A 27,217-nucleotide genomic window follows, 5' to 3' on the forward strand; every position below is an offset into this window, starting at 1 on the left:
TTAGGGAATTTTAGCCTGAAGGCCTATAGATTCGAAAGGCACCAGGTTATTAGATTCTAGGTGTGCTACCACCCAGACTGAAAAGGTGGTGTATAGGGAGCTAATGTGCGTGTTTTATGAGGGAATGGTAGGAAACCCTCATTACTATAGCATAATAGTGTTTGGAATGAGCATCAAATGGATGAGGGCATACGCGAGAAGGAATCTAGTAGTTAAACCTAATGATTCCCAATAAGATTTTTTTGGAATTGACATAAACCTATAAAGTGGTAGTGCTGAACAATAAGTAAGTCCGTGTACGTGTATCCTACATCATACCGTGAAAAAAATATATGAAATAATCAACAAAATATATAATAATAATTGATGCGATTTGTTACAATCAATAAAATCGCATAAAAAGTGCCAGTGCTAAACGGTAAATAAGTCTGTGGAAATGTCTACTAAACCATAAAAAGCAATATACATAAAAACAGTCGCTAACTCAATGAATCAATTTTGTGCAAAAAAGTGACTGATTGTGACTGACAAAAATCGCATAAAGTGCCAGTGCTAGGAAGAGGTTATCAAATAGATACGTGTGGGTGTCTTTCTACCATATAATAAATAATATATACAGTGCTTGTGCAACAACCAGTGGCGATTATATCCAAAATCGCATATGACAAGAAAATCGCATACGGTGCTGGTGTTTAGTTCAAAGTGCACTATAGAGTAGCGATCTAATCGGTGGTGGTGGTGGTGAATATATCCCACGTGGTCCTGTGTACTCGAGATATGGGTGTCCCCTTACCTTATGATCTTTATCCCACGAGGTCTTGTTCCTGTGTCCCCAAATCCTGACGTCTCCTGCCTATTGCGCTGTGTTGGTCTCTTTAAATGGTCGCTCAGCAGTGCCCAGTATGGGGGGGGGGATGTTACCTCGACAGTTGGGTGTTATGTAAGGAATTAAGCAGATAAGGAGGAAGGGAGCCCCATAGCGTAGTAATTTTTGAACAAAGTTGAAATTTATTCAGAAAGCAATTAAAATACTCACAAACATATAGATTTCAAGTATAGGGTATAAACGAGCCTCGAGCTCGATTGAATCACTTCCGGTAGCGTCCCGACGCGTTTATACCCTATGCTTGAAATCTATATGTTTGTGAGTATTTTAATTGCTTTCTGAATAAATTTCAACTTTGTTCAAAAATTACTACGCTATGGGGCTCCCTTCCTCCTTATCTGCTTAATTCCTTACATAACATCCAACTGCCGAGGTAACACCCCCCCCCCCATACTGGGCACTGCTGAGCAACCATTTAAAGAGACCAACACAGCGCAATAGGCAGGAGACGTCAGGATTTGGGGACACAGGAACAAGACCTCGTGGGATAAAGATCATCAGGAATCCTGAGGATACACATGTTACATGATGTTACCTTACAGCTGTAAGGTAAGGGGACACCCATATCTCGAGTACACAGGACCACGTGGGATATATTCACCACCACCACCACCACCGATTAGATCGCTACTCTATAGTGCACATAGAACTAAACACCAGCACCGTATGCGATTTTCTTGTCATATGCGATTTTGGATATAATCGCCACTGGTTGTCGCACAAGCTTTGAATGGACACAATTTTAATATATGTCATTGTGCAATCTATATGTTATATCGTTTTCAACTATTGAGCACAACCTTTCCGAATTATCTCTAGAGAGATTTTATATTTTTTCCACCTCTATTTAACACAAATATTGCTTATGCGTTTTTAATTTTGTGTTTTTCATTTATTCTCTGCTAATTTTGCACGATTGTATTTGCTTCACTGTATTTATATTATTTATTATATGGTAGAAAGACACCCACACGTATCTATTTGATAACCTCTTCCTAGCACTGGCACTTTATGCGATTTTTGTCAGTCACAATCAGTCACTTTTTTGCACAAAATTGATTTTATTGAGTTAGCGACTGTTTTTATGTATATTGCTTTTTATGGTGTAGTAGACATTTCCACAGACTTATTTACCGTTTAGCACTGGCACTTTTTATGCGACTTTATTGATTGTAACAAATCTCATCAATTATTATTATATATTTTGTTGATTATTTCATTTGCGGTGCAGCAAATGAGCAGAGGGATAAAGAAGTGGGGCAGATGTGCAGGGGGGTACAGTGGTGGGGCAGAGAAGAAGGGAGGTGCATTGGTGGGATCAGGGGGTTACAGTGGTGGAGCTGAAGAGCTAAAATAGTTTACAGCATTTACTTTAAAAAAAATCCTTTTCACGATTGAGAGTGTGAAGTTGACATTTTTTTGCCACACTGATGCTCAAAAGGTTGCCTACCCCTGCTTTAAACTCTTATACATAATTAAAAAAAAAACTTTCCCTGTTATACTGTACTTTTTAACAGTAGTTTGCCTAATAGCCCTTAAAAAGACCAACATTTACCTACATAATTCCTTCCTCAAAATCAACCTATCCAAAACCGAACTTATAATTTTTCCTCCACCATATGCCCCTTCCCCTGATCTCACTGTCAAAATTGATGGCACAACCATAAGCCCATCCCCTCATGCCAAGGTTCTAGGTGTAGTCCTGGACTCTGAACTCTCCTTCAAGCAACACATCCAATCACTGTCCAAATCCTGCCGCCTCAACCTCCGCAACATCTCCAAAATACGCCCCTTTCTAACCAATGAGACAACAAAGCTCTTAATTCACTCGCTGGTCATCTCTCGCCTCGACTACTGCAACTCCCTTCTCATTGGCTTACCTCTACATAGTCTATCACCTCTTTAATCCATTATGAATGCCGCTGCCAGACTCATCTACCTTACCAATCGCTCGGTGTCTGCTACTCCTCTCTGCCAATCCCTCCACTGGCTTCCACTCAGCCAAAGAATTAAATTCAAAATACTAACAATTACATACAAAGCCATCCACAATTCTGCCCCCAGCTACATCACTAGCTTAGTCTCTAAATACCAACCTACTCGTCCTCTTCGTTCCTCTCAAGACCTCCTGCTCTCTAGCTCCCTCATCACCTCCTCCCATACTCGCCTCCAGGACTTTTCCAAAGCCTCCCCAATCCTATGGAATGCCCTACCCCAATCTGTCCGCTTATCTCCTACTTTATTAGCTTTTAGACGATCCCTGAAAACACTTCTCTTCAGAGAAGCCTACCCCACCCACACCTAACAACTGTATTTTCATTTTCTCCATCAGCTCATCCCCCCACAGTTAATACCTTTTGTTTCAACTTGACCCTCCCTTCTAGATTGTAAGCTCTAACGAGCAGGGCCCTCTGATCCCTCCTGTATTGATTTGTATTGTAAGTGTACTGTCTGCCCTCATATTGTAAAGCGCTGCGCAAACTGTTGGCGCTATATAAATCCTGAATAATAATAATAATAATTTACCTCATATAGACTTCAATAGGATACGTTTTGGTTGGCAAACTATAAAAAAGATTTGCTGAACTTATTTAACCTAGGTAGATTTACAATCAAAGAGCCACATCACTATCAGTCAATTTATGGAATGAATGATATATAATTCTGAGTTTGACTTACAAAAAAAATGGCTAATATATCATAACTTGGTTGGATAAAGGCACAACTGAGTCCCCAAAGAAGTTATTAAACTGATTGCTTGTTTACAGGTTAGCAAGTCTATCACAAGTATGAAGCAATCTTATCCAATGACCTTTTTTTACTGATTCAATTTAATTTCTGTTTGGCATAAGACAAAATAAAACAAGCAGATAAGCAGGATATATTTACCTAATAATTGCAACATTGTTAGACATATTGAAATATACATGTCAGCATCCAAAATCTGAGCAGTTAATTCCCCAGATTGCTTTTTCGGGTAGGGAAAGACCAAAGTGTAGTATTCCAAGGCACTGATTTGGCTTCAGTAGTCTAAATTCTGCTTTGCTGTTATAAATGAGCAAATTATACACACATCAATAGTCATGTACAATTTAACCAGTGAATTTACTAGGCTTGTTTATAGTGGGAATATCTAACTCTATTGGAAATGTTATTATCTACGCCAATTAACATTAAATATTAATTCTAAATCATCAGAAGATCCTAAAGAAAATTTTATTATTTATAAGACTGCTGTTTATGACACATTATATACCAACAATAGTCTTCAAGTGTAAATCAGAACACAATATACTGCATAATAATGGTATTTATATCATTTAATACAGAAAATGTAATAATTATTTTAATATGACAAAAGAGATGCATTTATTCTTTTCCTTGTCCTAACCAAAGCAACACAGCACAACATTCTTAAGTTCGCATAATTGAACGTAATGTTTTGTGCAAAGGGGGTAAATAGTACAATAAGTTGACTGGTCATGTTTTTCCGAAAGTCATGGGCTGAAAGTGAGATGATTCACTTAGCAATAGATTTTTTTCCATTGGCCTAACAAGAAGACCTTGACAAATAAACTTTTCTCGGCAAGTCCAAATAATTGCTTGCATCCTTAATTGTAACACGGCTCAGGGACAATCAAGTGATTGTATTTATTAAATTTAGGGAAGGTCCACAGGCAGACAAAACCAGCTCATCAACAAAATTGTTATAAAATGATGGTAAAATGAATTTCATTACCCAGACATTTTAGTTTAACTATGAAAACACAAGAAAGTGAAACTAAAAGTGAATTAATTTATTTAATAATACAGAGATGTAGCTGGATTAGGGCAGCCAAAATTGCACATTTTAATAGGGCATTGCAGAAAACTGTTTTCATGTTTGGCTGAAATGCTATAATGCTACTGCCTTATTATGTACTATATAATTAATGTAATTTCACCAAAAACACCACTGAAATATTTTAAATACAAAAAAGTGCAAAATAATGTGTGTTTAAATACTAAATAAACCTTCTTTTTTAATGGCTACATTAAAAAAAGATGGTAGATGGTTTCAAAATGGGTTGTCATTAAACAAGTGCCACAATACAGAATATATTACATTCTGATAATAGTTTACTACATTTCCTTCAACAAACTGTCCTTATTACTAAGTCTAGGCACCCAGTAAGGCTACTATGTAAAGAAAAGAGGGAAATGTGTGTAGTAGCATTTGTAGTTATTAGCATATTGTGCTCTTCAACAAGAATAAATATGATCTTTTGGTTTGTCTGTGTACATTTTTATCACAGACCTGTTTTTGGAACAATTTAATCAATACTCAAAAAGGGAAAATTTACTTTCCTGTAGGTAATGTGTAGAAATGTTAAATATGGCTAAGCAATACACAGCAAAAATCTACTTTTGCTTTGTGTCTCTTTTGAAATGTAGTAGAGCACTTCCTTACGTGTGACTGTGCCTAGACAATCATGTTCATGAAGCCTTATAGCTGCATATCTTTTCAATTAAATTATCTAAGGCATATCTCATGCATTCCTGCCTCTAATAACTAAATGCACAACAATTGATGTTGCCACTACTGTGCTGCCTATTGTTCTTCTGGGGGCCTAATACAGAAGAAGATGTATACCTGAAGGCAAGCATCTCCATGTTTTTCCTTCAACAAGTTTGTGGAGATGTGCTTTTTCTTCCTATCTATCTCTCTCTCACCCACCAATCATCAAATCCCTTTTCATCAGGTGGAAAATCTAACATCAGAAAGCAAACTCTGATTCTTTACCAAGATGGTCATGTCCACACATAGACATGACAGAAAATGAGACATGGTTAGTTGATCCTGGGAAAAAAAAAAAAAGGACTGCAGACAGACAATATTTCTTTCTGATAATATTAATCCCACTCTGCAACTTTAGTGTATTATAAACAAAGAATAGATCAGCAGCTATATTAACCCCCTAAATACGTGCAACAAAAAAGAGTTAATAGGAAAAATTTAAGTAAAATACAACACTACAATCTCAAATAAATACTAAGCACAATAATCCTATTTCAAAACAATCATGTCATAATACAAACTGTGCACTTGGAAATAACGTACAACACAGTAGAAGCAAAATCTCTGTGTCCAATGTATATCCATAGGTGCCAATAAAAACATGTGCGTGAAAAATAAAAAGCCAGGTGTGCGTATCTATTTACCACTTTTAGATACTTGGACATTCAAATCTCTCCCACTCTTAGGCCGCGTACACACGGGCGGGCTGTTCGCCTAACTTTGTCCGCTGAACAGTGTTTCAGCGGACAGTCCGCTCGTGTGTGGGCTTCAGTGGACAGTTTCAGCGGACTGTCTGACGAACAAAGTCTTACGGAATTTCCGTAAAACTGTCCGCCCGTGTGTGGGCCAGTCCGCTGTACTTTCAAAATGAGCGAACTGTTCCCGCCCGGAGAAAAGTCCGCTCATTTCGAGCGCGTCTCCAGGTAGGCGGGGCCCGCGAAGGAGACTTCGCGGGCCCCGCCGCCTGGTATGGACTTAAAGGGGAACCCCAACGCCGAAAAAAATCGGCGTGGGGGTCCCCCCAAAGTCCACAACAGACCCTTGTCCGAGCACGCTACCCGGCCGGCCAGGAAAGGGGGGCGAGCGAGCGCGCCCCCCCTCCTGAGCCGTACCAGGCCGCGTGCCCTCAACATGGGGGGTGCCTTGGGGAAGGGGGGCCGCGCGGCCCCCCCACCCCAAAGCACCTTGTCCCCATGTTGATGAGGACAAGGGCCTCTTCCCGACAACCCTGGCCGTTGGTTGTCGGGGTCTGCGGGCGGGGGGCTTATCGGAATCCGGGAGCCCCCTTTAATAAGGGGGCCCCCGGATACCGGCCCCCCACCCTATGTGAATGAGTATGGGGTACAATGTACCCCTACCCATTCACCTGTAAAATAAAAGTACCCAAAAAAAAACACAACACACGAGATAAAATATTTTATTGCACAGCTCCGGGGGTCTTCCGTCTTCGGGGGTCTTCTCGCCGGACTCCTCCGCTATCTTCTTGTAGCTCTTTTGCTAGCGGAGGAATCCGGCTTTCTTCCTCCCCGCGGCCGGCCTCTTCTCCCGACTTCGGGGGTCTTGTCCCCCTCTTCGGTTCTTCTGCCGGGCCACCGCGCCTTCTTATAGCTCTTTTAGAGGCAGTGGCCCGGTCTTCCGTCGCCGCCGTCGCTGTCTTCCGTTCTTCTTCTTCTTCTTCTTCTTCTTCTTCTCCAGGAGATGTTGACACGACGCTCTCTCCGGCCGGAATGCCAGAGCCGCGCTGTGCGGCCACTTATATAGTGACAATGGGTCACTATAAGTACATTCCAGGCGGCGGAGCCCGCGACGTCTCCGTCGCGGGCCCCGCCTACCTTGACACTCGCTCGAAATGAGCGGACTGTCCTCCGCGTGTGTGGGCGAGTCCGTTCATTTCAAAAGTTGCGCGGACTTAGTACGACGAACTTAGTTTGCCGTATTAGTCCGCTCAAAAAGTGCCGTGTGTGGGCAAGTTCGTTCATTCAAAAGTTTGAGCGGACTGTTTGACGAACTTAGTTTGGGCAGACAGTCCGCCCGTGTGTACCCCGCCTTTACTAACCCGTTTCCGGGATAAGATAAACATATGGAACAAACTTAAAATGCCCCTGGCAGGGAAAACCAACCTAATCAAGAAGATTCTCATGCCCCAATTTCTATATGTGCTCCATAACACCCCTGTAGTTATTCCACTGAAGATATTCCGAATGGTTAATTCTCTATTTAGACTGCTACTATGGAATACTGGTTTTTCCATTTGCTTCAAACTGCCTCAGAAACAAAGAGATTTATTTCCCAATGCTATCTTATGCTCCTAAGTGCATTTTTAGAGGATCATCCCATAAAAGCAATAGCTCTGTGGGAGGGGGACTTAGGCCCTGTCGTGGGTGATCAGTGTGAGTAGGCTCTTTAATCTGTCAAAAATTGTTCTTTAAATGTGTCACAAAAAGCGTCCCAACTATACATACTGCTGAGAGCACACTATACTCCTGTAAAACTTCTTTAAATGGACATGCTACCTGACCCACCCTGTGGTAAATGTCGGATGGTGCCAGATGACCTGGTGCCTCTCCTCTGGTGATGCCCCAAGCTTCATAGATACTGGAGTGGGGATCTTGCCACACTCAACAAGGTGTTCCAAACAAATGTTACTCTTGATCCACTATGTTGCCTCCTAGGAGTCCTGGAGGGGGCAATCCCAAAGGAGATGACAAGGACGGCTTTCTCTAGAACTTTGCTCCAAGCACAGAAAACAATTCTTATGGAATGGAAGTCTGCCACTCCTCCAACTGTTAAATCCTGACACATGGGTACTACTCTTATCCTGGAACGGTTCATATACCAACACAGAGGGAGGCTGGGTAAATTTGACAAATTATGGGCCCCCTGGCTTGATACACTGGGACTAAGCCCCAAAGAATTTTTTCAGAGGAGCTTGCTGCAATGCCCATAGGTCTAAGCCCTTGTACACACGGTCGGAGATTCCGACGGAATGTTTCCTATCAGACCGTTTTGTCGGATATTCCGACTGTGTGTGGTCTGCATCGGACTGTTTCCGTCGGAATATCCGATGGACTAACTTTTCCAACTTGCCGGTAAAATTTTCAGACAAAATGCTCCGATCGGACATACTCCGATCATATGTGGCCTACTCCGACGGACAAAGTGCCACGCATGCTCAGATCAAATTCCTAGACCAAAGCTATTGGCTACTAGCCTGAATGTAGTCCCGTCGTAACGAAATAACGTCATCACGTTATGTACAATCGGATTTTCCGACAACTGAGTCCGACCGCGTGTATGCAACATCACTTCCAGACCTCTTCCGGAATTAATCCGTCGGAATTAATACGATGGATTTGGTTGCCGGAATCTCTGACCGTGTGTACGGGGGCTTAGGGTTCTCATAGGTAATGATTAGATAAGGGACATTTAAATGTGAAAGTACCAATACAAGGGAAGTATAAACACTATTATATCTTATATCAGTGGATGATAGTATTTTACAATTGAGGATAGATGATGTATCTGCAAAGATATGCATATGTACTTTTTTCTGGGTCTTAAGTGATGTGGTTATTTGCTATGTAACAGGTTTTAATAAGACAAACTGAAGTGTATTGTAGTATATTTGTTATGCTTTTTCTTTTACAATAAAAACCTTATGATATAAAAAAAAAGCCAGGTGTGCACCCAAACACTCACAATTTTTATGAAATAGATTTTTTTTATTTGTTTTTACCTGAAGATTTACTGCAATACATTGTGGAACAAAGTAATCTTATTGCAGAGAAGTATATTGCCACCAACCCGAATTCATCCTATGCCCGTATGTTTAATTGGAAATGTCTCACAGTGGAGGAGTTAAAATTGTTTTTGAGCCTAACAGTTATTATGGGGCTTACAAAGAAAAATGAATTGTATGCCTACTGGTCCACTAACCCTGTCCACCACATGCCAATTTATTCTGCTGTCATGTCCAGGACACACTATGACATGATCATGCGCTTCCTGCATTTTAATTACAACTCACAGTGCCCTCCTCAAAATCATTCCAACCATAATAAATTATATAAAATATGCCCACCAATAAATTATTTTTCTAAGTGATTTGCAGAAATGTATGTCCCAGACCAAAACATTTGTGTGCATTGTCCACTTCACTGGCCGGCTGCAATTCAAACAATACATTCCCAGTAAGCGGGTCATGTTCGGTTTGAAATTTAACAAACTTTGCGAGAGAGCAACAGGATATGTGTACACCTTCCGCATGTACGAAGGCAAGGACACCCAGCTCCAGCCCTCTGAGTGCCCAACATACATTGGAACAAGTGGACAAATTGGCTGGGACCTGGCATACCCACTGTTTAAAAAAAGGTTATTATATCTATCTAGACAATTGTTATACCAGTTTGCTCACCTGTACCGTGAAAAAATCTTGGCCTGTGGTGCCACCAAAAAAAAGGATGAAAGAGCTTCCCACAAAATTTAGTGACAACAAGGCTATTTGTAAGCTAATTGTGAGGAATGAGGAAGTGTTGTCTGTGAAGTGGTGGGACAAGAGAAATGTTTATGTCCTGTCCACCATCCACAATGACAATTTGGTGGAGATTCACAGAAGACGCTGTACCTTTGTAAAGCCTGAATGCATCCTCGATTATGATTTGTTCATGGGGGAGGGGTGGATTTAAACGATCAGATGCGAGAGCACTATTTATCAACAAGTCCCATTTCTGGTATAAAAAAGTTGCATTTTATCTTTTCCATTTGGCCATGTATAATGCATAGTTCATCTATAAAAAATCAACAGACAGACCCATTGTCATTGCCCTGATCTACTAGCATGGATACCCCCAGGAAGCATTTGCTCTGATTGTGTGAGTCTACTTCATGAACAACATTTTCCAGAAAACATTCCATCCACAGAATGAGGAAAAAGACAGCAAAAATAATGTGTATGCAGCAGAGCGGGAGTTAGAAGAGACACCAGATATTGTCCCCAATGTCCCTCCAAACCTGGACTATGCATCAGAGAATGCTTCAGACATTATCACAGATCCCTAAGATATTAGTTCCCCTAATTTTCAACAGCCATTTGCCCATTTCTAATACCTGTGTGGATCATTTGCCTGCTGCCTCGATTGTCCATGACTCTACCTTCCACATCAACGGACCCTGGCCTGTTTACAGATGATGCCTCTGCCTGCCATTTTGATTGAATTCTAAACCACGTTTCTACCTTCTACATTAACTGACCTATGCCTGCTTACTGTTGATGCCTCTGCTTGCCATATGTATTTTTTCTAAACCACATTTCTGTGTTCCATGTGCACTGATTTCGGCCTGTTAATCAACCATATTTTTTGCCTGCAGCTTGGACTATTTTTTGCCCTGCTACTGTAGTAGTGATATGCAAGCTAGCACAGGGGTCTCACATATGTGAGGGGCTTCAGAATAGTGTTCTGAGTAGAGAAAAACAGTTTTTGGTTTTCTCTGGGTTTGTAATTCTGAGAACAGGGTCCAGAGACTGGAGGCTTCAAAGAGATTTGGGTGGGAGAAGCCTCTGCCCCATCCCCATTCTTTCCTGACGTTTGATGTTCTTGCCTGTTGCCTGGATCAATACTTTGACTGTGCTGACCATATCTCTGCCTGCTGCCTGTAATGACCCAGAACTTTATGGACCATGCTCCTTTTTGCTGCCTGGATCAATACTTTGGTTGTACTAACCATATCTCTGCCTGCTGTCAGTACTGACTATGGACAGTATTCCTGCCTGCTGCCTGGACGATTACTTTTGCTACTTCTGACCACGTGCCTTCCTGCTACCTGGACCAATGCTTTGGCTGTGCCGACAGTATCTCTGCCTGCTGTCTGTACTGACTATTGACAGTATTCCTACATGTTGACTGGACGATTCCTTTTCCTGCTGCTGATCACATCCCTTCCTGCTATCTGGACCAATTTGTTGGCTGTGCTGACAGTATCTCTGCCTGCTGTCTGTACTGACTATGGACAGTATTCCTGCATGCTGCCTGGATGATTCCTTTCACTGTCGCTGACCACGTCCCTGACTGCTGCCTGGACCAATGCTCTCCTCTGTAGACCACTGCACTACTAAAACCACAGGTAATCTTTTGTTTACCATTTGCTCAGCAGAGTGTATTTTGGGGTGTAATGGGTATGCACATGCTATGTGTTAGCAATATGAAGGTCCGTTAAAAATGCAATAGGTTGACAGGAAATTATATGTGTAATTTATGTCCCTAGAACACCTAGGGTGATGGTGTCCCTTGGATGTTGGGCCTCTCTATGTGGCTAGGCTGTAAAAAAGTCTCACTTATGTAGTATCGCCATACTCAAGTAGCAGAATGTATTTTGGGGTGTAACTTTTGCTATGTCCATGCTATGTTTTAGCATTTTCATTTTCATTTTCTTTACACATTTTCCAAAAATGTGTGGGAGAAAAAGGACATGTTCAAAAGACTCATTATGCCTCATACAATATACATTGGGGTGTTTGCTTTGCAAAATTAATTCATTTTGTGGGCGTTTTCATTGTCCTGGTGCTCTAGGGCCTTCAGAAGTGTGATAGGTTGTCAGGAAATGTATGTTCCTAGAACACCTGAAGGTGCTATTGGGATGTTGAGCCCCTATTTGTGGCCAGGCTGTGTAAAAGTCTTATACATGTGGTATCTCCATACTCAGGACAAGTAGAAGAATGTATTTTGGGTGTATTGTTTGGTATGTACATGCTATGTGTTATAAATATCTTATAAATTTACAACTTTGTGTAAAAAAAAATGTTTTTATTTTCTTCCATATTTTTCAAAAACTTGTGGAAACAATGACATGTTCAAAACACTAATAAAGCCTCATTAGGTGTTTGCTTTCCAAAATTGGGTAATTTTGAGGGTAATTCCACTGTCCTGGTGCTCTAGGGCATTCAAAAATGTGATAGATAGTCAGGAAATTTGATGTGTAATTTATGTCTCTAGGATGCCTGGAGGTGCTACTTGAATGTTGGGCCTCTGTATGTGACCAGATGACTGTGAAAAAGTCTCAAAATGTGTTTTGGGGTGTAATTGCAAGTATGCCTGAGCCCTGTGTGAGAAATAACTTGTTAATATGACAATTTTGTATGAAAAAAAACTTCTCATTTTCCCAAGAATTGCGGGGAAATAATTACAACTTCAAAAAACTCACAATGCCTCTTACTAAATACCTTGGACTGTGTACTTTTCAAAAAGGGGCTATTTGGGGGATATTTGTACTGTCCTGACCTTTCAGGGCCAAAACTTCAGAGTCTGGAAGCCTTTTTTAAAATATCCCAGGCCAGGCATTGTTTCCGTCTACATGATAAAAGTGTCTTACAAGTGGACAATGTTGAGGGCATGTGCATGATATGGTTCAAAATAGGACAGCATGTGTGGTGCTTGGATAAAGGTTTTATTTGGATGGGAATCCATGCCAATTTTTATTTTTTATTTTACCGTATATACTCGAGTATAGGCCGACCCGAATATAAGCCGAGGCCCCCAATTTACCCCCAAAAAAACTGGCAAACTTATTGACTCGTGTATAAGCCGAGGGTGAGACATGCCTGTCCATCCCTGTGTGTGTGTCCGTCCATCCCTGTGTGTCCGTCCATCCCTGTGTGTCCGTCCATCCCTGTGTGTCCGTCCATCCATCCCTGTGTGTGTGTGTGTCCATCCATCCATCCATCCCTGTGTGTGTGTGTGTCCATCCATCCATCCCTGTGTGTGTGTGTGTCCATCCATCCATCCATCCCTGTGTGTGTGTGTCTCCATCCATCCCTGTGTGTGTGTGTCTCCATCCATCCATCCATCCCTGTGTGTGTGTGTATCCATCCATCCCTGTGTGTGTGTGTGTCTCCATCCATCCATCCCTGTGTGTGTGTGTCCATGTGTGTGTGTGTGTGTGTGTGTGTGTGTGTGTGTGTGTGTGTGTGTGTGTGTGTGTGTGTCCAGCCTACCTGTGTCCCGAGCCTGTGTCCCGAGCCTCCGTCCCGTGCCTTGCCTCCTTGCCTCCGTCCCGTGCCGTGCCGTGCCTTGCCTCCTTGCCTCCGTCCCGTGTCGTGCCTTGCCTCCGTCCCGTCCCGTGCCGTGCCTTGCCTTGCCTCCGTCCAGTGCCTTGCCAGGATCGCCGCTCTTCGTCGGCGCCTCGGCGGCCATTCTACCCTTCAAACGCCGCGCCTCCGCCTCCGCCTTCGCCTGTGATAGGCGGAACACTGAATTTCCCAGCAGCCTGTGTTCCGCCTATCACGGACATCGTCTCATCCTCGTCCGTAGTACGAGGATGAGACGATGTCCGTGATAGGCGGAACACAGGCTGCTGGGAAATTCAGTGTTCCGCCTATCACAGGCGAAGGCGGAGGCGCGGCGTTTGAAGGGTAGAATGTCCGCTGTCTGTCTGCTCGACACGCTGATCGAGCAGGCAGACAGCGATGACTCGAGTATAAGCCGAGGGGGGCACTTTCAGCCTCAAAAAAGAGGCTGAAAATCTCGGCTTATACTCGAGTATATACGGTATTTCATGGGGTCTCCTTCAAAGGCTATACCAGACCCCTATCTAGAATAAGGGTCCCCACAATTTTTTCTTCTTTGTTTTATGCATGGAGTACAGCCCTGGGGGCCAAGGCAGAAGGGAGCAGAGAGAATGTGCTCCTCTCACCGAACTACACAAGCCCATATGCCCCCAATACTGAAAAGATACCCTGCCAGGAGGCCACTTCGGGCAAGATAGCTCATCCCTCATGGTCAGTGAAAGCCAACCAACGAATTCTGGGTGAGTAGCTCCCCCGAAGACAGACACCCCCAGATCAGGGAAGGTTGGAACCTGATGGTCACACATCCTCACCCTAGATTTCAGGGTAGGCCTGAGGACCCACAATTTCCATCAAAGTGAAAGAAACACAGGCAAAATTTCAAAGTGAAAAAAAAAGAGAAACAAGAATAAATAGTGATAGTGCAGGTGCAATGGCTAGACCTTCCAACCTGGTAGCTAAAATTGCCCCAAACCTAGCCAAAAGTGCAGAAAAAAAAGCTTAGGTGATGTAACTTTGTGTTTCCTTCTAACTGTGTGTTTCTGAAGCTCAAGAGATACAAAGAGTACCCCACCCTCTACACTACAGGCTCTCTGCCTTTAAAGTCCATGCCCAGACCAGGCATCTCAAACCAGGAGGCACTGGACCACTCAGAACTCCTCACACCAAGTGAGTACTCTCAACCTAAAAACTTACATGGTGTATGCTCATTTGGTTTCCTTGCCTAACAGGAAAGCTCCTCAGGATCCCAATCATATAGCAGAGATACTATACAGCCAGCCATTCCTACCAAAAAACTGGAATGACAGCAGAACACCCCTACTAGACACTAGTAATAACGGATAATATACTTGACCTTAGCCAAGAAGCAGCTGGAAATTTAGGCTGCCAAATTTGGCAATTTAGTTCATCCATTACTGAAATGTGAACAGTTTGGGTTTGGGTTGAACTCATAGTTGACCTGAACTCGAAGCTCATCCCTGGGAAGATAGGAGAACCTATATTATTTTAGTCATAGAAGCTGTACTTACTCTGTAGGGAATGTATAGTCTTTAAAATTTGTTTAATACATATACAAGTGATAAAGATCAGCTAGGTGTATATTTATAATAATATTTTCAGAATACATAGGGTTGTAGCCATTTGAACATTACATACTTAGACTCTTCTGAGTGGAGGTTCTGCTTTACTGCTCCTTTTCACAACACATGTCTAATGCCCCGTACACACGACCAGACTTTTCAACATCAAAAGTCTGACGGAATGATTCCGGCAGACTATTCGAACGTGTGTGGGCTGCAGCGGACTTTTGATTTGCAAAAGTCTGACAGACTTTAGAAATGGAACATGTTTCAAATTTTTCCGACAGAACTTTGCCGGACCCAGAAACCTGCTCGTGTGTGTGCTAGTCTGACGGACTAAAACCGACGCTAGGGCAGCTATTGGCTACTGGCTATGAACTTCCTTATTCTAGTCCAGTCATACGTCATCACGTTCGAATCCGTCGGACTTTGGTGTGATTGTGTGTGGCCAAGTCCGTTCATTCGGAAAGTCCGTCAGAACTCTGTCAGAACTCCGTCGAAAGTCTGCCGGACTTAAGTCCTGTCGTGTGTACGCGGCATAAGACTTAGCCAACTCACTGAGCACAATGCATGTCTTGTGTGGTTAAATGTAATTTATATGTACAACTGAGAATTATTGCAAATTAAGTGTTTTTACATATCTGTATATTTAGTATAATTACAAAAATATGAAAGTGCAAGCTTGAAAGTCCCATAAGAAGCCCAAAATATATACTAGCGTAAAATGTAGTGTACATTCCCATTAAATGCTTAATAAATGCTTGGTGCATTGATTGCTCTTTAGACTCAAATTTACAACAAGCTATTATTAACAAATGCATATGTGTTTCAACCCTTACAAAGCACTGGTTATTTTCACTACAATGCAATTAAAGCTTCTGATGGGCCAATTAAGCTGAGTATTATCTTGCCAAAAGATAATATGGCACACTTATGGTAGTAGTGTGTAATTGCTCTGTATGATTCTATTGTATTTTGAAATTACAATTACACCTATTCTATTTGTCTCTGTTTTCCTGGGGTTCTGTTTTCCTTTATGTTTGATATTGTGTAATAATGCACTGCTCTGTTGAAAACTGATTAGACGCATATAACAGGTTTCTGGAGAAATGCTGAGATGTTTGTTTTCTGTTCTTACTATTGCACAGTAGTTGACTAATACCCTTCGAGTGAGGTATAATTGCTTGGCATTTATTAGTATACATACAAGCTTTTCCATTCCTTTTTGAGATTTTCACAAATACTAACACCAAAAAATGATTACTTGTAAAATACAATCTTTACATTAATGAGAGTATTGTGATTAAAAATACAATGTAACATGAGTATAAGCATATTCTCTCTTTTAACTCTCTTTTTAATGAATATAAAGTTCAGTGAAATGAAATATTAGCATTTTAGAGCTAGTGAAATACCTTTCTGTGTGCCTGCCAATATTTGCACATGCTATCTTTTGATGCGAGTAATATTCTATGTAGTCTTAGCTTAGCTGTTTACCTCCTGACATTGAAGAAGTATACTACAATGCAAAATTGTGAAACAGGTGAACCAACCCATAATTTGCATAACATTTTTTTTTTTATGTGTGTGTGGTGTGCCTGTTTGATTATAGTAGAGGCAATAAAACAGACCTTTTCAGTAACCATTGCAACATCATCCATCCCTCCCCTTTACCTCATCCAATCAGAGAAAGCCTTGTAGTCACCGAAAAAATACAAACGTTTTTTCGCTGAATGGCAGCAGTGCTGAGCAACCAACTTCATGTGTTCAGCGTGCAGAGGAGAAGCCACTGAAACAGCAGCCAGGAGATCATGGCTTTCATTGTATGTAGCAAGGACTACTACAGTAATTTCCATTATCCCCAGCAGCCCTCTGGATATCAAACGTGCATACTTAGATCGAGTCAAGGTGAACTAATGTTAATTTGTAGCAAAAAAAAGAGTCCAAAGTAATAAAGAGAAAGCCATTGGGATTGGTTTGCTAAAGGCAAATAGACTGTGCACTTTGCAAGTGCAGTTGCACTAATTTTCCCCAAAGCTCAGTGAATGTGATAAAGCGCTGCTAATTTCCATAATTTAATTATATGCAAACACAACTGCAGTTTTTTTTATTCTCCTTGCATCTGCTAAGCTCTGGAGAACATGAGTGCAACTGCACTTGCAAAGAGCACAGTCTATTTGCCTTATGTGTCCTTTCTCTCATGCATTGTTTAAAGACAGTGTATAAATACACTTGCAAAATTAGTGCAGCGCAACTATATATATATATATATATATATATATATATATATATATATATATATATATATATATATACAGTGGTGTGAAAAAGTGTTTGCCCCCTTCCTCATTTCCTGTTCCTTTGCATGTTTGTCACACTTAAGTGTTTCGGAACATCAAACCAATTTAAACAATAGTCAAGGACAACACAAGTAAACACAAAATGCAATTTGTAAATGAAGGTGTTTATTATTAAAGGTGAAAAAAAATCCAAACCATCATGGCCCTGTGTGAAAAAGTGATTCCCCCCCTTGTTAAAACATACTATAACTGTGGTTGTCCACACCTGAGTTCAATTTCTCTAGCCACACCCAGGCCTGATTATTGCCACACCTGTTCACAATCAAGGCATCACTTAAATAGGAGCTGCTTGACACAGTAAGGTCCACCAGAAGATCCTTAAAAGCTACACATCATGCCGAGACCCAAAGAAATTCAGGAACAATTGAGAAAGAAAGTAATTGAGATCTATCAGTCTGGAAAGGGTTATAAAGCCATTTCCAAAGCTTTGGGAATCCAGCGAACCACAGTGAGAGCCATTATCCACAAATGGCGAAGACGTGGAACAGTGGTGAACCTTCCCAGGAGTGGCCGGCCGCCCAAAATTACCCCAAGAGCGCAGCGACGACTCATCCAAGAGGTCACAAAAGACCCCACAACAACGTCCAAGGAACTGCAGGCCTCACTTGCCTCAGTTAAGGTCAGCGTTCATGCCTCCACCATCAGGAAAAGACTGGGCAAAAATGGCCTGCATGGCAGAGTTCCAAGGAGAAAACCACTGCTGAGCAAAAAGAACATCAAAGCTCGTCTCAATTTCTCCACAACACATCTTGATGATCCCCAAGACTTTTGGGACAACATTCTGTGGACCGATGAGACAAAAGTGGAACTCTTTGGAAGGTGTGTGTCCAAGTATATCTGGCGTAGAAGGAACACTGCATTTCATAAAAAGAACATTATACCAACAGTAAAATATGGTGGTGGTAGTGTGATGGTCTGGGGCTGTTTTGCTGCTTCAGGACCTGGAAGACTTGCCGTGATAAAAGGAACTATGAATTCTGCTGTCTACCAAGAGATCCTGAAGGAGAATGTCCGACCATCTGTTCGTGTACTCAAGCTGAAACGAACTTGGGTTCTGCAGCAGGACAATGATCCTAAACACACCAGCAAGTCCACCACCGAATGGCTGAAGAAAAACAAAATGAAGACTTTGGAGTGGCCTAGCCAAAGTCCTGACCTGAATCCTATTGAGATGTTGTGGTATGACCTTAAAAAGGCCGTTCATGCTCGAAAACCCTCTAATGTAACTGAATTAGGACAATTCTGCAAAGATGAGTGGGCCAAAATTCCTCCAGGACGCTGTAAAAGCCTCATTGCACATTATCGCAAACGCTTGGTTGCAGTTGTTGCTGCTAAGGGTGGCCCAACCAGTTATTAGGTTTAGGGGGCAATCACTTTTTCACACAGGGCCATGATGGTTTGGATTTTTTTTCACCTTTAATAATAAACACCTTCATTTACAAATTGCATTTTGTGTTTACTTGTGTTGTCCTTGACTATTGTTTAAATTGGTTTGATGTTCCGAAACACTTAAGTGTGACAAACATGCAAAGGAACAGGAAATGAGGAAGGGGGCAAACACTTTTTCACACCACTGTATATATATATATATATATATATATATATCAAACAAAACAAAACTGTGCCAGTCCCAACAACTTGCATATTCAGTCCTCAATAACTGTGGTGACAACCAAAATCGCTGTGACTTTCTTTCAATATATTTTTTTTAAGTTCATAATAAGGAAACGCAGGTAAACAACATTATATTGGCTAACATGGCTGAGCAGAGAACAAAGTCAAGGACATAAGGGAAACCAACATCTCCCACAATGCAAACAGATGTAAAATGCATATGGAAAAAACACACTGTGGTCCTAGAAGAGTGATAGGAACATGATACCTTCTTTCATCCTAGATATGGGGTGTGGAGGAGAGTCATCAGTTGATCTACCAAGTGAGTGAAAAATTATATAGCATGAGACGTAAGATTAACAGGTACCAGACCTGCCACCCCAAGGGGATCATGCTGTGGACAGGATGGTATTGACCATGTAATCTGGCATTTGAGAAAAAATAGGCTTCTCAAATTGATGAGTCTAATCCTTGAAAATGGGGCAACCAGAGTGACGAAGATAGGAGCTTCTTAAGATAACAGGCTTCATCGAAATCCAGTAATGTTGCCATTACAACATTACTGCCCTTTATGTATACAACATTCCTATTTGGGAAAGATCTCAGGGATTGAACATACAGGTTATAAGAGACTAGCATGTATCTGGTGTTAGTTGAAACATATCTTATTCCAGATGTCTATCAGATTAGGCTAGATATACAACTGTTTATGGATGTCCACATGCTTTGAAATGACAAAGCTTGTTATTCCCACAAGTAGGGACATAAGGAAAAGAGCCAGAGAGGAACAGAATGGCTCGGGGGGGGGGGGGGGGGGTAGTAGAGGGAGGAAAGCATATAAAGGCAGATAGAAGAAACAAGAAGAGAAGGATCATCTAGGGTTGTATCAGTTACGTGGCAATGACTCCAGGGTAAAGAGGTATGTGGGTGTAGACAACCCAAGGTTCCTAAATCAGTTAAAAATTGTTGAGTCTATCTTAGAGTATGCTCACTAGTTTCTCCATGATCCAGGAGATCTTGCGTTTAAGCACGGAAAGTGGGACTGATGTCCTTTTCCAATGTCTTTCAATGATAATTTTGGCACCTAGAAAGAATATGAAAAAACAGTGCTTGGGTATGTTTAGGCGTCTTCTCCACCTTGTGGTTGAGGAGCGCTATTTTGGGGTTCTGAGGAACCGACAATGCCTTAACCTTGAGCAGCAAGCAGAAGAATCTGTTCCAGAAGCCACAAACATGTTGGCATGACCACCAGATGTGGTATAGAGAGCCCAAGTGGTTGCAGCCCCAGAAGAACATTGAGGAGGAGTCAGGGTAGATTTTAGCAAGTAGAGTGGGAACCCAATACTATTGTGTGAATATTTTGATGTTGGACTCCATCAGGGAGATGTTCAAAATTCCCTTGAAGGAACGTTGAAAGCATTGATACCAGGTTTCAAGGTCCCATTCTTCCTCCAGATCCTCTTCCCAGAGTTGGGCATAAATTAGTTTATTCTGGGCCCTTGCCAGGGAGGATTAGATAATGGATATGCCACCCCTCTGATCCGAGATATTAGAGCACCATATTTCATAATCAGTTAGCTTAGGGGGTTTGGATTTGTTAGACCAAATAAAGTGAAGAAAGTGTGAGATTTGGGCTAATCTATACTGCTCCGATGAGGGTATATCAAATTTTCTTACACAATAACTGACAGAAAGGGGCCTGTCGAATTGATGAAAGTGTCCTCTTCTGAATAAGCCCTTATTAAGCCACCATTTAAAGGCAAGAATGTTTAGACCCAGAGGAAAATCTGGATTATGGAACAAATGTATCATTGGCCTGAAGTCTGATATCAATGAGGGGTGTCTGACCAGAGAATGAGAGAGGGTGGGAGCTAATATCGCAGGTCTGATCCTGGGAGGGATCCAGAGTAGGAAGTCTATTGTGTGGCGAGGAACCGCTTGTCGTTCCATCAGAAGCCAATCCGGTTTAGGGCCCAAGTATAGACAATAGAGACCTGGGTCAGTTATGCTGCCTGATAATACCACCATATGTTGGGGAGGGCTAGGCCTGCTTGTGTTTTAAGTCTAAAAAGTATGTCCTTAGAGCATCGCCTACCTTTGGATCCCCAGATAAACTTAATGATTTTAGACTGACGTTGCAGTAATTGTGTTTTCCTGATCGGGATAGGTAGAGATCTAAAGAGGTATAAGAGACAGGGCAAAAGTGACATTTTGACAGAGTTGACATAGCCCAGCCAGGATAGATCATATTTTAACCATGAGGACTACTAATAGTTTTTTAAACATAGGAGCGTAGTTGGTCGACGTATAAAAAGTCGAAGTTAGATGCTAAATTAACCGCTAGGTATGGGATAGATATAAAACTCCAGGAAAGGGGGAAATGTGTTTGCAGCACCCCAGCAATGGGGGGGGGGGGGGGGAGTACTGAGATAATTAATTCCAGGGATTTGGATACATTTACTTGGAGACCCGATTCGATTTCAAAATGGTGAAGAAGTTTAACCACTTAAATACTGGGTGGGCATCATATGACGTCCTAGGTTTCTCACCACTCCTACGGGCCCCCAGGGCAATCAGGGATGAGATGTGTTCCTCAGACACAGCCCATCCCAGATCTGTGTAAATAGCCAATAAAAAATGGCTCTTTACCACGTGACCGGCTGTGTCCAGTCACAGCCGGTCACATGTACTATCCACAAGCACAGCGATCATGCCTGCCCCTAGGAAGCAAGCAGATCTGCGATCGGGATGAGGCTTGTCACCTTGACACAGCCCAACCCCAATCGCAGTAAAGAGCCAATGAAATTGGCTCTTTACTATGTGACAGGCTGTGTCCAATCACCTGTCACAGCCCATATGAATACCCAAGTACCTGTCACAATTCATCTGAGTACCAGAGTATCTGAGTACCTGTCACAGCCCATCTGAGTACCTGTCACAGTTTATCTGAGTACCCGAGTACCTGAATACCTGTCACAGTTCATCTGAGAACCCGAGTACCTGAGTACCTGTCATAGTTCATCTGAGTACCCAAGTACCTGAGTACCTGTGACAGTCCATCTGAGTACCTGAGTACCTGTCACAGTTCATCTGAGTACTCAAGTACCCGAGTACCTGTCACAGTTCATCTGAGTACCCGAGTACCTGTCACAGTTCATCTGAGTACATGAGTACTTGAACACCTGTCACAGCCCATCAGAGTACCTGTCACAGCCCATCTGAGTACCTGTCACAGCCCATCTGAGTACCTGTCACAGCCCATCTGAGTACCTGTCACAGCCCATCTGAGTACCTGTCACAGCCCATCTGAGTACCTGTCACCACCCATCAGAGTCTTCAAAAGACTCATAATTCTTCATAGAAAATATATTGGGGTGTTTGTTTTCCAAAATGGGGTCATTTCCATTGTCCTTGTGCTCCAGGGCCTTCAAAAGTGTAATAGGTCATTAGGAAATTAGAGGTGTCCTTTATGCTCCTAGAACGCCTGACAGTGTTCCCTGCATGTTGAGCCTTTGTATGTGGCCAGGCTGTGTAAAAGTCACACACCTGTGGTATTGCCATACTCAGGAGGAGTAGCACAATGTATTTTGGGGTGTCATTTTTGCTATATACATGCTTTGAGTTAGAAATATCTTATAATGGGGGGGGGGGGGATATTATCATATATAGGGGGGATGTAACAAAAAGGAGGAAAAAAGGCACATTTGTGTTCTTGGGGACCACATAAAACTCCCTTAATATTGGGGGGATTTCTGATAGCTATTGCTAATGTTTCTATGGCTAGTGTGAAAATTAGAGGCAAGAGAGGGCAGCCTTGTCTGGTGCCCTTCTCAATGTTGAAAGGAGCTGAGTATCTACCCTGCAGATGCACTTAGGCACTGGGGGTTAGAGTATAGGGAATGTAGAATACCTAGGAAGTTGGGGCTGAGTCCCCATCTCTCTAAGACTTGAAAAATATATGGCCATGTTACTGTATCAAAAGCTTTTTGGAGGTCTATGCAAAAAACCTTTTGAAGGGGTGCCTCCATCCCATTGTGATTTAAGTAGAGTAATAATGTCTATGGCTCTCCTTATCTGGTCCGGTCCTTGCCTCCCCAGAATAAAGCCTGCCTGCTCCTTATGAATGTAGTGAGTGATGAAGGTAGACAATCTTTTATCTAATATTTTTGTTAAGAGTTTAAGACCATTATTGATCCAAGAGATTGGGCAGCAATTGCTAACTTCTCTTGTGTCTTTGCCTGGCTAAGGCAGAACTAAAATATAGGCCAAATTTAAGGATTTATCCAGGGGCAGAGCCTAAATTAAGAGAGCTGAAGAACTGGACCAGGTTGGGAGAATAGGGTGGGGGCAAACTTTTTATAGTAACATGCCGAAAACCCCCCCTGGTCCAGGAGCAGAGCCTTGTTTCAGGGATTTAATGACATCAATGACCTTGAGATCGTGATAGGTTTTTCTAGTATGGCAGTATGTTTTTCTGACAATTTTGGGATAGGTATACTGTTGAAGACATCTTCTAGTTGTAGATGGAAACAAGAGTTCTTTTCCTTATAAAGGGATGCATAGAACTCATGGAAGCATTCCATTATTCACTGTGGATTTTGCGTTAGAGTCCCAGCGGGTGTGTGGATTTTTGGAAAGGCCAGAGAGCAGGGTTTAGATGCTAGTTTGGAGCCTATATTATCCCATGAGAGCAGAACCTTGGAGATTTTAGTGATGGGGGAGAGTTGATGGAAATATTGGACAGAATAGGTAAGCTAGAGCAGTGGTCATCAACCCTGTCCTCAGGGCCCACTAACAGACTAGGTTTTATGTATTACCTTGGGGAGATGCAGACTAGAATACTGCAATCACTGAGCAGCAAATGATATCATCTGTGATGTATTTCAGTTATCTTGCAAACCTGGCCTGTTAGTGGGCCCTGGGGACAGGGTTGATGACCACTGAGCTAGAGAATAGTATATACTGTAGTTGGGGTAATGAAGATACATTACAGTATGTTTACAAAAAAGATAAAATGTAAACTAATGATACAAGGGGAGTAGGATAGTTAAGTTCTCAGAGACTATATTTTAACCCATATGCTACCATCCAATAAATTACCAAATTGCAATCGAAGAAAAAAAGTGGCTTAAGGTGCATCATTGAGAAACTATCAATTGTATTATATAAAATATATAAAAGTTTTATTGACAAATAATATAAAATTATAATACAAGCAGTATTTCTTAAAACCCTCTTATGCAAAGTATATAACGCTAATGTCATCAATTGTATAACGTGCCTTAAAAAGCATATAAAGTGCTTTGGCCCATGTTGTCACATTTCATGGTGATTTCCTCTTCTTTCGGACTGGGTTAAACTAATATAATAGTCACTTAGAAAAATCAAGTTCAACTGTATTAAAAATTGATATTTTACTTTGTTCAAGAACCCATACTAACATTATGTAATTTAAGTAAAGAAGACCTTTAATACAAACATATCTGGATAAACTAGTAGGATACTGTTTCTAGAACATACTTCTACAATACATTCAACTTTCTATCAATTACACAGGAGTTATAGGGAATAACTCTGGAGCCACTAACGGCACTCAACAGTCCACAACATAGTTACTATACAAGATTTAAAAGCTCCTGGGAAGCATTTGTGGGTGCATTTGGGAGACGTTAACTTATGAAATTGAGTTTCCTTGATACAATGCATATCGCAGTAAGCCCTAATAGCTTCTTTCCACATCATAGGTCCTCTAAATGGGCTATTTATCCCCTTTTACATTAAGGGAAGCAATAGTTATTACCATATTAATGAGGAGAAAAGTAAAGGTTACAATAAGGTCTCTCAATCTGAGTGTGATTAGTTTCTCTTCCAATAGCACAATTAGGTAAGGTGTCTCAGAAGTACTCCTTTCTTTTGCACTTGCCATGTATTGTAGTTATTATTTTCATCAAGATATAAGTCTTTGTGGAACTTTGGTTGCTTAATGTATTCCCATTATTTTGCCACTACACTCAATATTAAACTACTACAATACTTAATTGTTATCCTAATTTATCATTGTCATGGATTCAAGGGTTTCATACTAAAAAACCCACACAACTAAGGTTATGGGAGTGGTTAATCTGTTGGTGCCAACACCCTGATTCAGGGGAGATGCATCCAAAAAATCCTACTACAAAAATGTCTACCACATAGGATATCGCACCTCTAAGGCTACCAAAACAGTTTATTATAAATACTGGACATAAACATGGGTTACAGTGCATGCCTGCAATACGCCCACGGGAAAGTCTCCCCGCTCCTCTCTCCCCCCCCAAAAAAGGCATTCACAACACCCCCACCCCATTCCTCCCTCCCCAGAGGCCCACCCAGTGTTGCCAAACGTCAGTATTTTTACTGGCAGCCAGTAAAAAACAGTACATTTTCTCCTGTCAGTAAATGCCAGTAAAAATAAAAGGTGGCCAGTAAAAAATATGGCTTTGACGCTTGGCCCGGAGCCAGCTGAGACCATATGAGTGCCTGCTACAGTGTGTTAGGGCGGCTCTGGTGAAGACAGTCCTGAGCATGTCCTGTGATGTGATGGTGCAAGGGAGCCAAGCAGAGTGGTCAGAGCCTCGTGTGTGGGTCTGCAGGATCGGAGTAAGGCAGGCCAGGAGCGGGACCATGAGTGCTGTTTGGACTGGAGGGACCCCCTGGCTTGGAGAGAGACTGTCCCTGTGACTCAGGAAGGGACGTTTTGTTTCGGAAATCTGTACTGCTGCACACTGATGTCAGTATCACTGTGAGAGTCAGTTTCATGTGTGTGCCGCTAATTTCTTGCCCTCCTGAGTCCTGTCCCTGAGCTACTTACTATATCAAAAATAAAATAAGAAATATGTGTTTTTCCTTATTATCTACCTTAAATCACATTGCTAATTACACATTTGTACTTAAAACTGTAATTTTGTAACTTTTGGAAATGCCAGTAAAAACTTGGCTGTGCCAGTAAATTTTGGGTGTCGTGGCAGTAAATTCCAATCTGTTAGGTTGGCAACACTGGTCCCATCCAAGCCCTAACAATCCCAATAGATCCCTAGCTCTCCTATAGATGTTGTGCAAGGAGACCCAAAGAACCCACTGGCTGATGTGAACAATGCAGATGTACTGGAAGAGGCAGTCTGCACGGAAGCACAAATGACAGATGCTTGTTTAAATAACTGTAGCAATGAGAAAATATACAAATAGCAGTCTCTCCTAACACAATGCCTGCTGTCCTGCCTGCTATATAGGAACAATCCTGTGTTGACAGCAGCTGTTAGATCCTCGGCTAAGTGGTGGAATGTTGCCATACTGTAACCAGCATCAGTGTGCTGAAGTCCATGCAGACAAACTGATGACAGATGATTGATGCCAAAATATATAATGGGAAAAGAAAGGTGCAGATAACAGTCTCTCCTGACTCTATGCCTTGTTTACCTGTTTTGAGCGGAGCCTGCTATGAAGGAGTAACCCTGCGTCTGTGGCAGCTGTGACCGATGATGGATTTACAATGAGGGACTTTTTGGGACTTTTATGTTTCATTTCTATGTGACACCTTTTGTACCCGGATGGATTTTTTTGGGGGACGTCGCCTTTTTTTGTCTCCATTTAAAAGCATAGCAGAACCTAAGGGTCTGGAATAGGTTTCCTGGAGGAACTCATGCTTTTTTTTTGTTATTTTTGGTGAGGTACTGTCTTAAATTTCATACCAGACTCAAAGAACCGGGAAACCATCAAAAGATCTCCCTCAATATACTGTATAACAGACCCCTAGGGAGACGTTTAGAGTCTGTGTGTTGTTTATTATTTATAAAAAAAGAAGCTAGGAGGGAGATGTAATTTTCCAGCAATTTTAAACTCTTTTTTTTTTCTTTTTAAATGGCAGTGCTTTAAATAAATTTACTACTTCTGGTCGCATGGAATTCTTACAAACTTTTGTTATTGCATTGGTACTTTTTCCTCAGGGCAGTGCCCATCCCCTTTATGTTAGTTTTTTTGACACACCTTGCCTAGGGGTATATAGGAAATGGGATTTTTAAATTGACAGATTTGGCTCCCAAAGGTTCTACAACCCTGCACGAATCAAACCCAAGGCATTTCTGCTCATTATTAGTTGCAATCTGCATCTGTAAGTCATGGTAC

Source organism: Lithobates pipiens, unplaced genomic scaffold (genome assembly GCF_037356315.1).
Source record: "Lithobates pipiens isolate NorthernLeopardFrog02 unplaced genomic scaffold, aLitPip1_a1.2 Scaffold_13, whole genome shotgun sequence".
Classification (NCBI taxonomy): domain Eukaryota; kingdom Metazoa; phylum Chordata; class Amphibia; order Anura; family Ranidae; genus Lithobates; species Lithobates pipiens.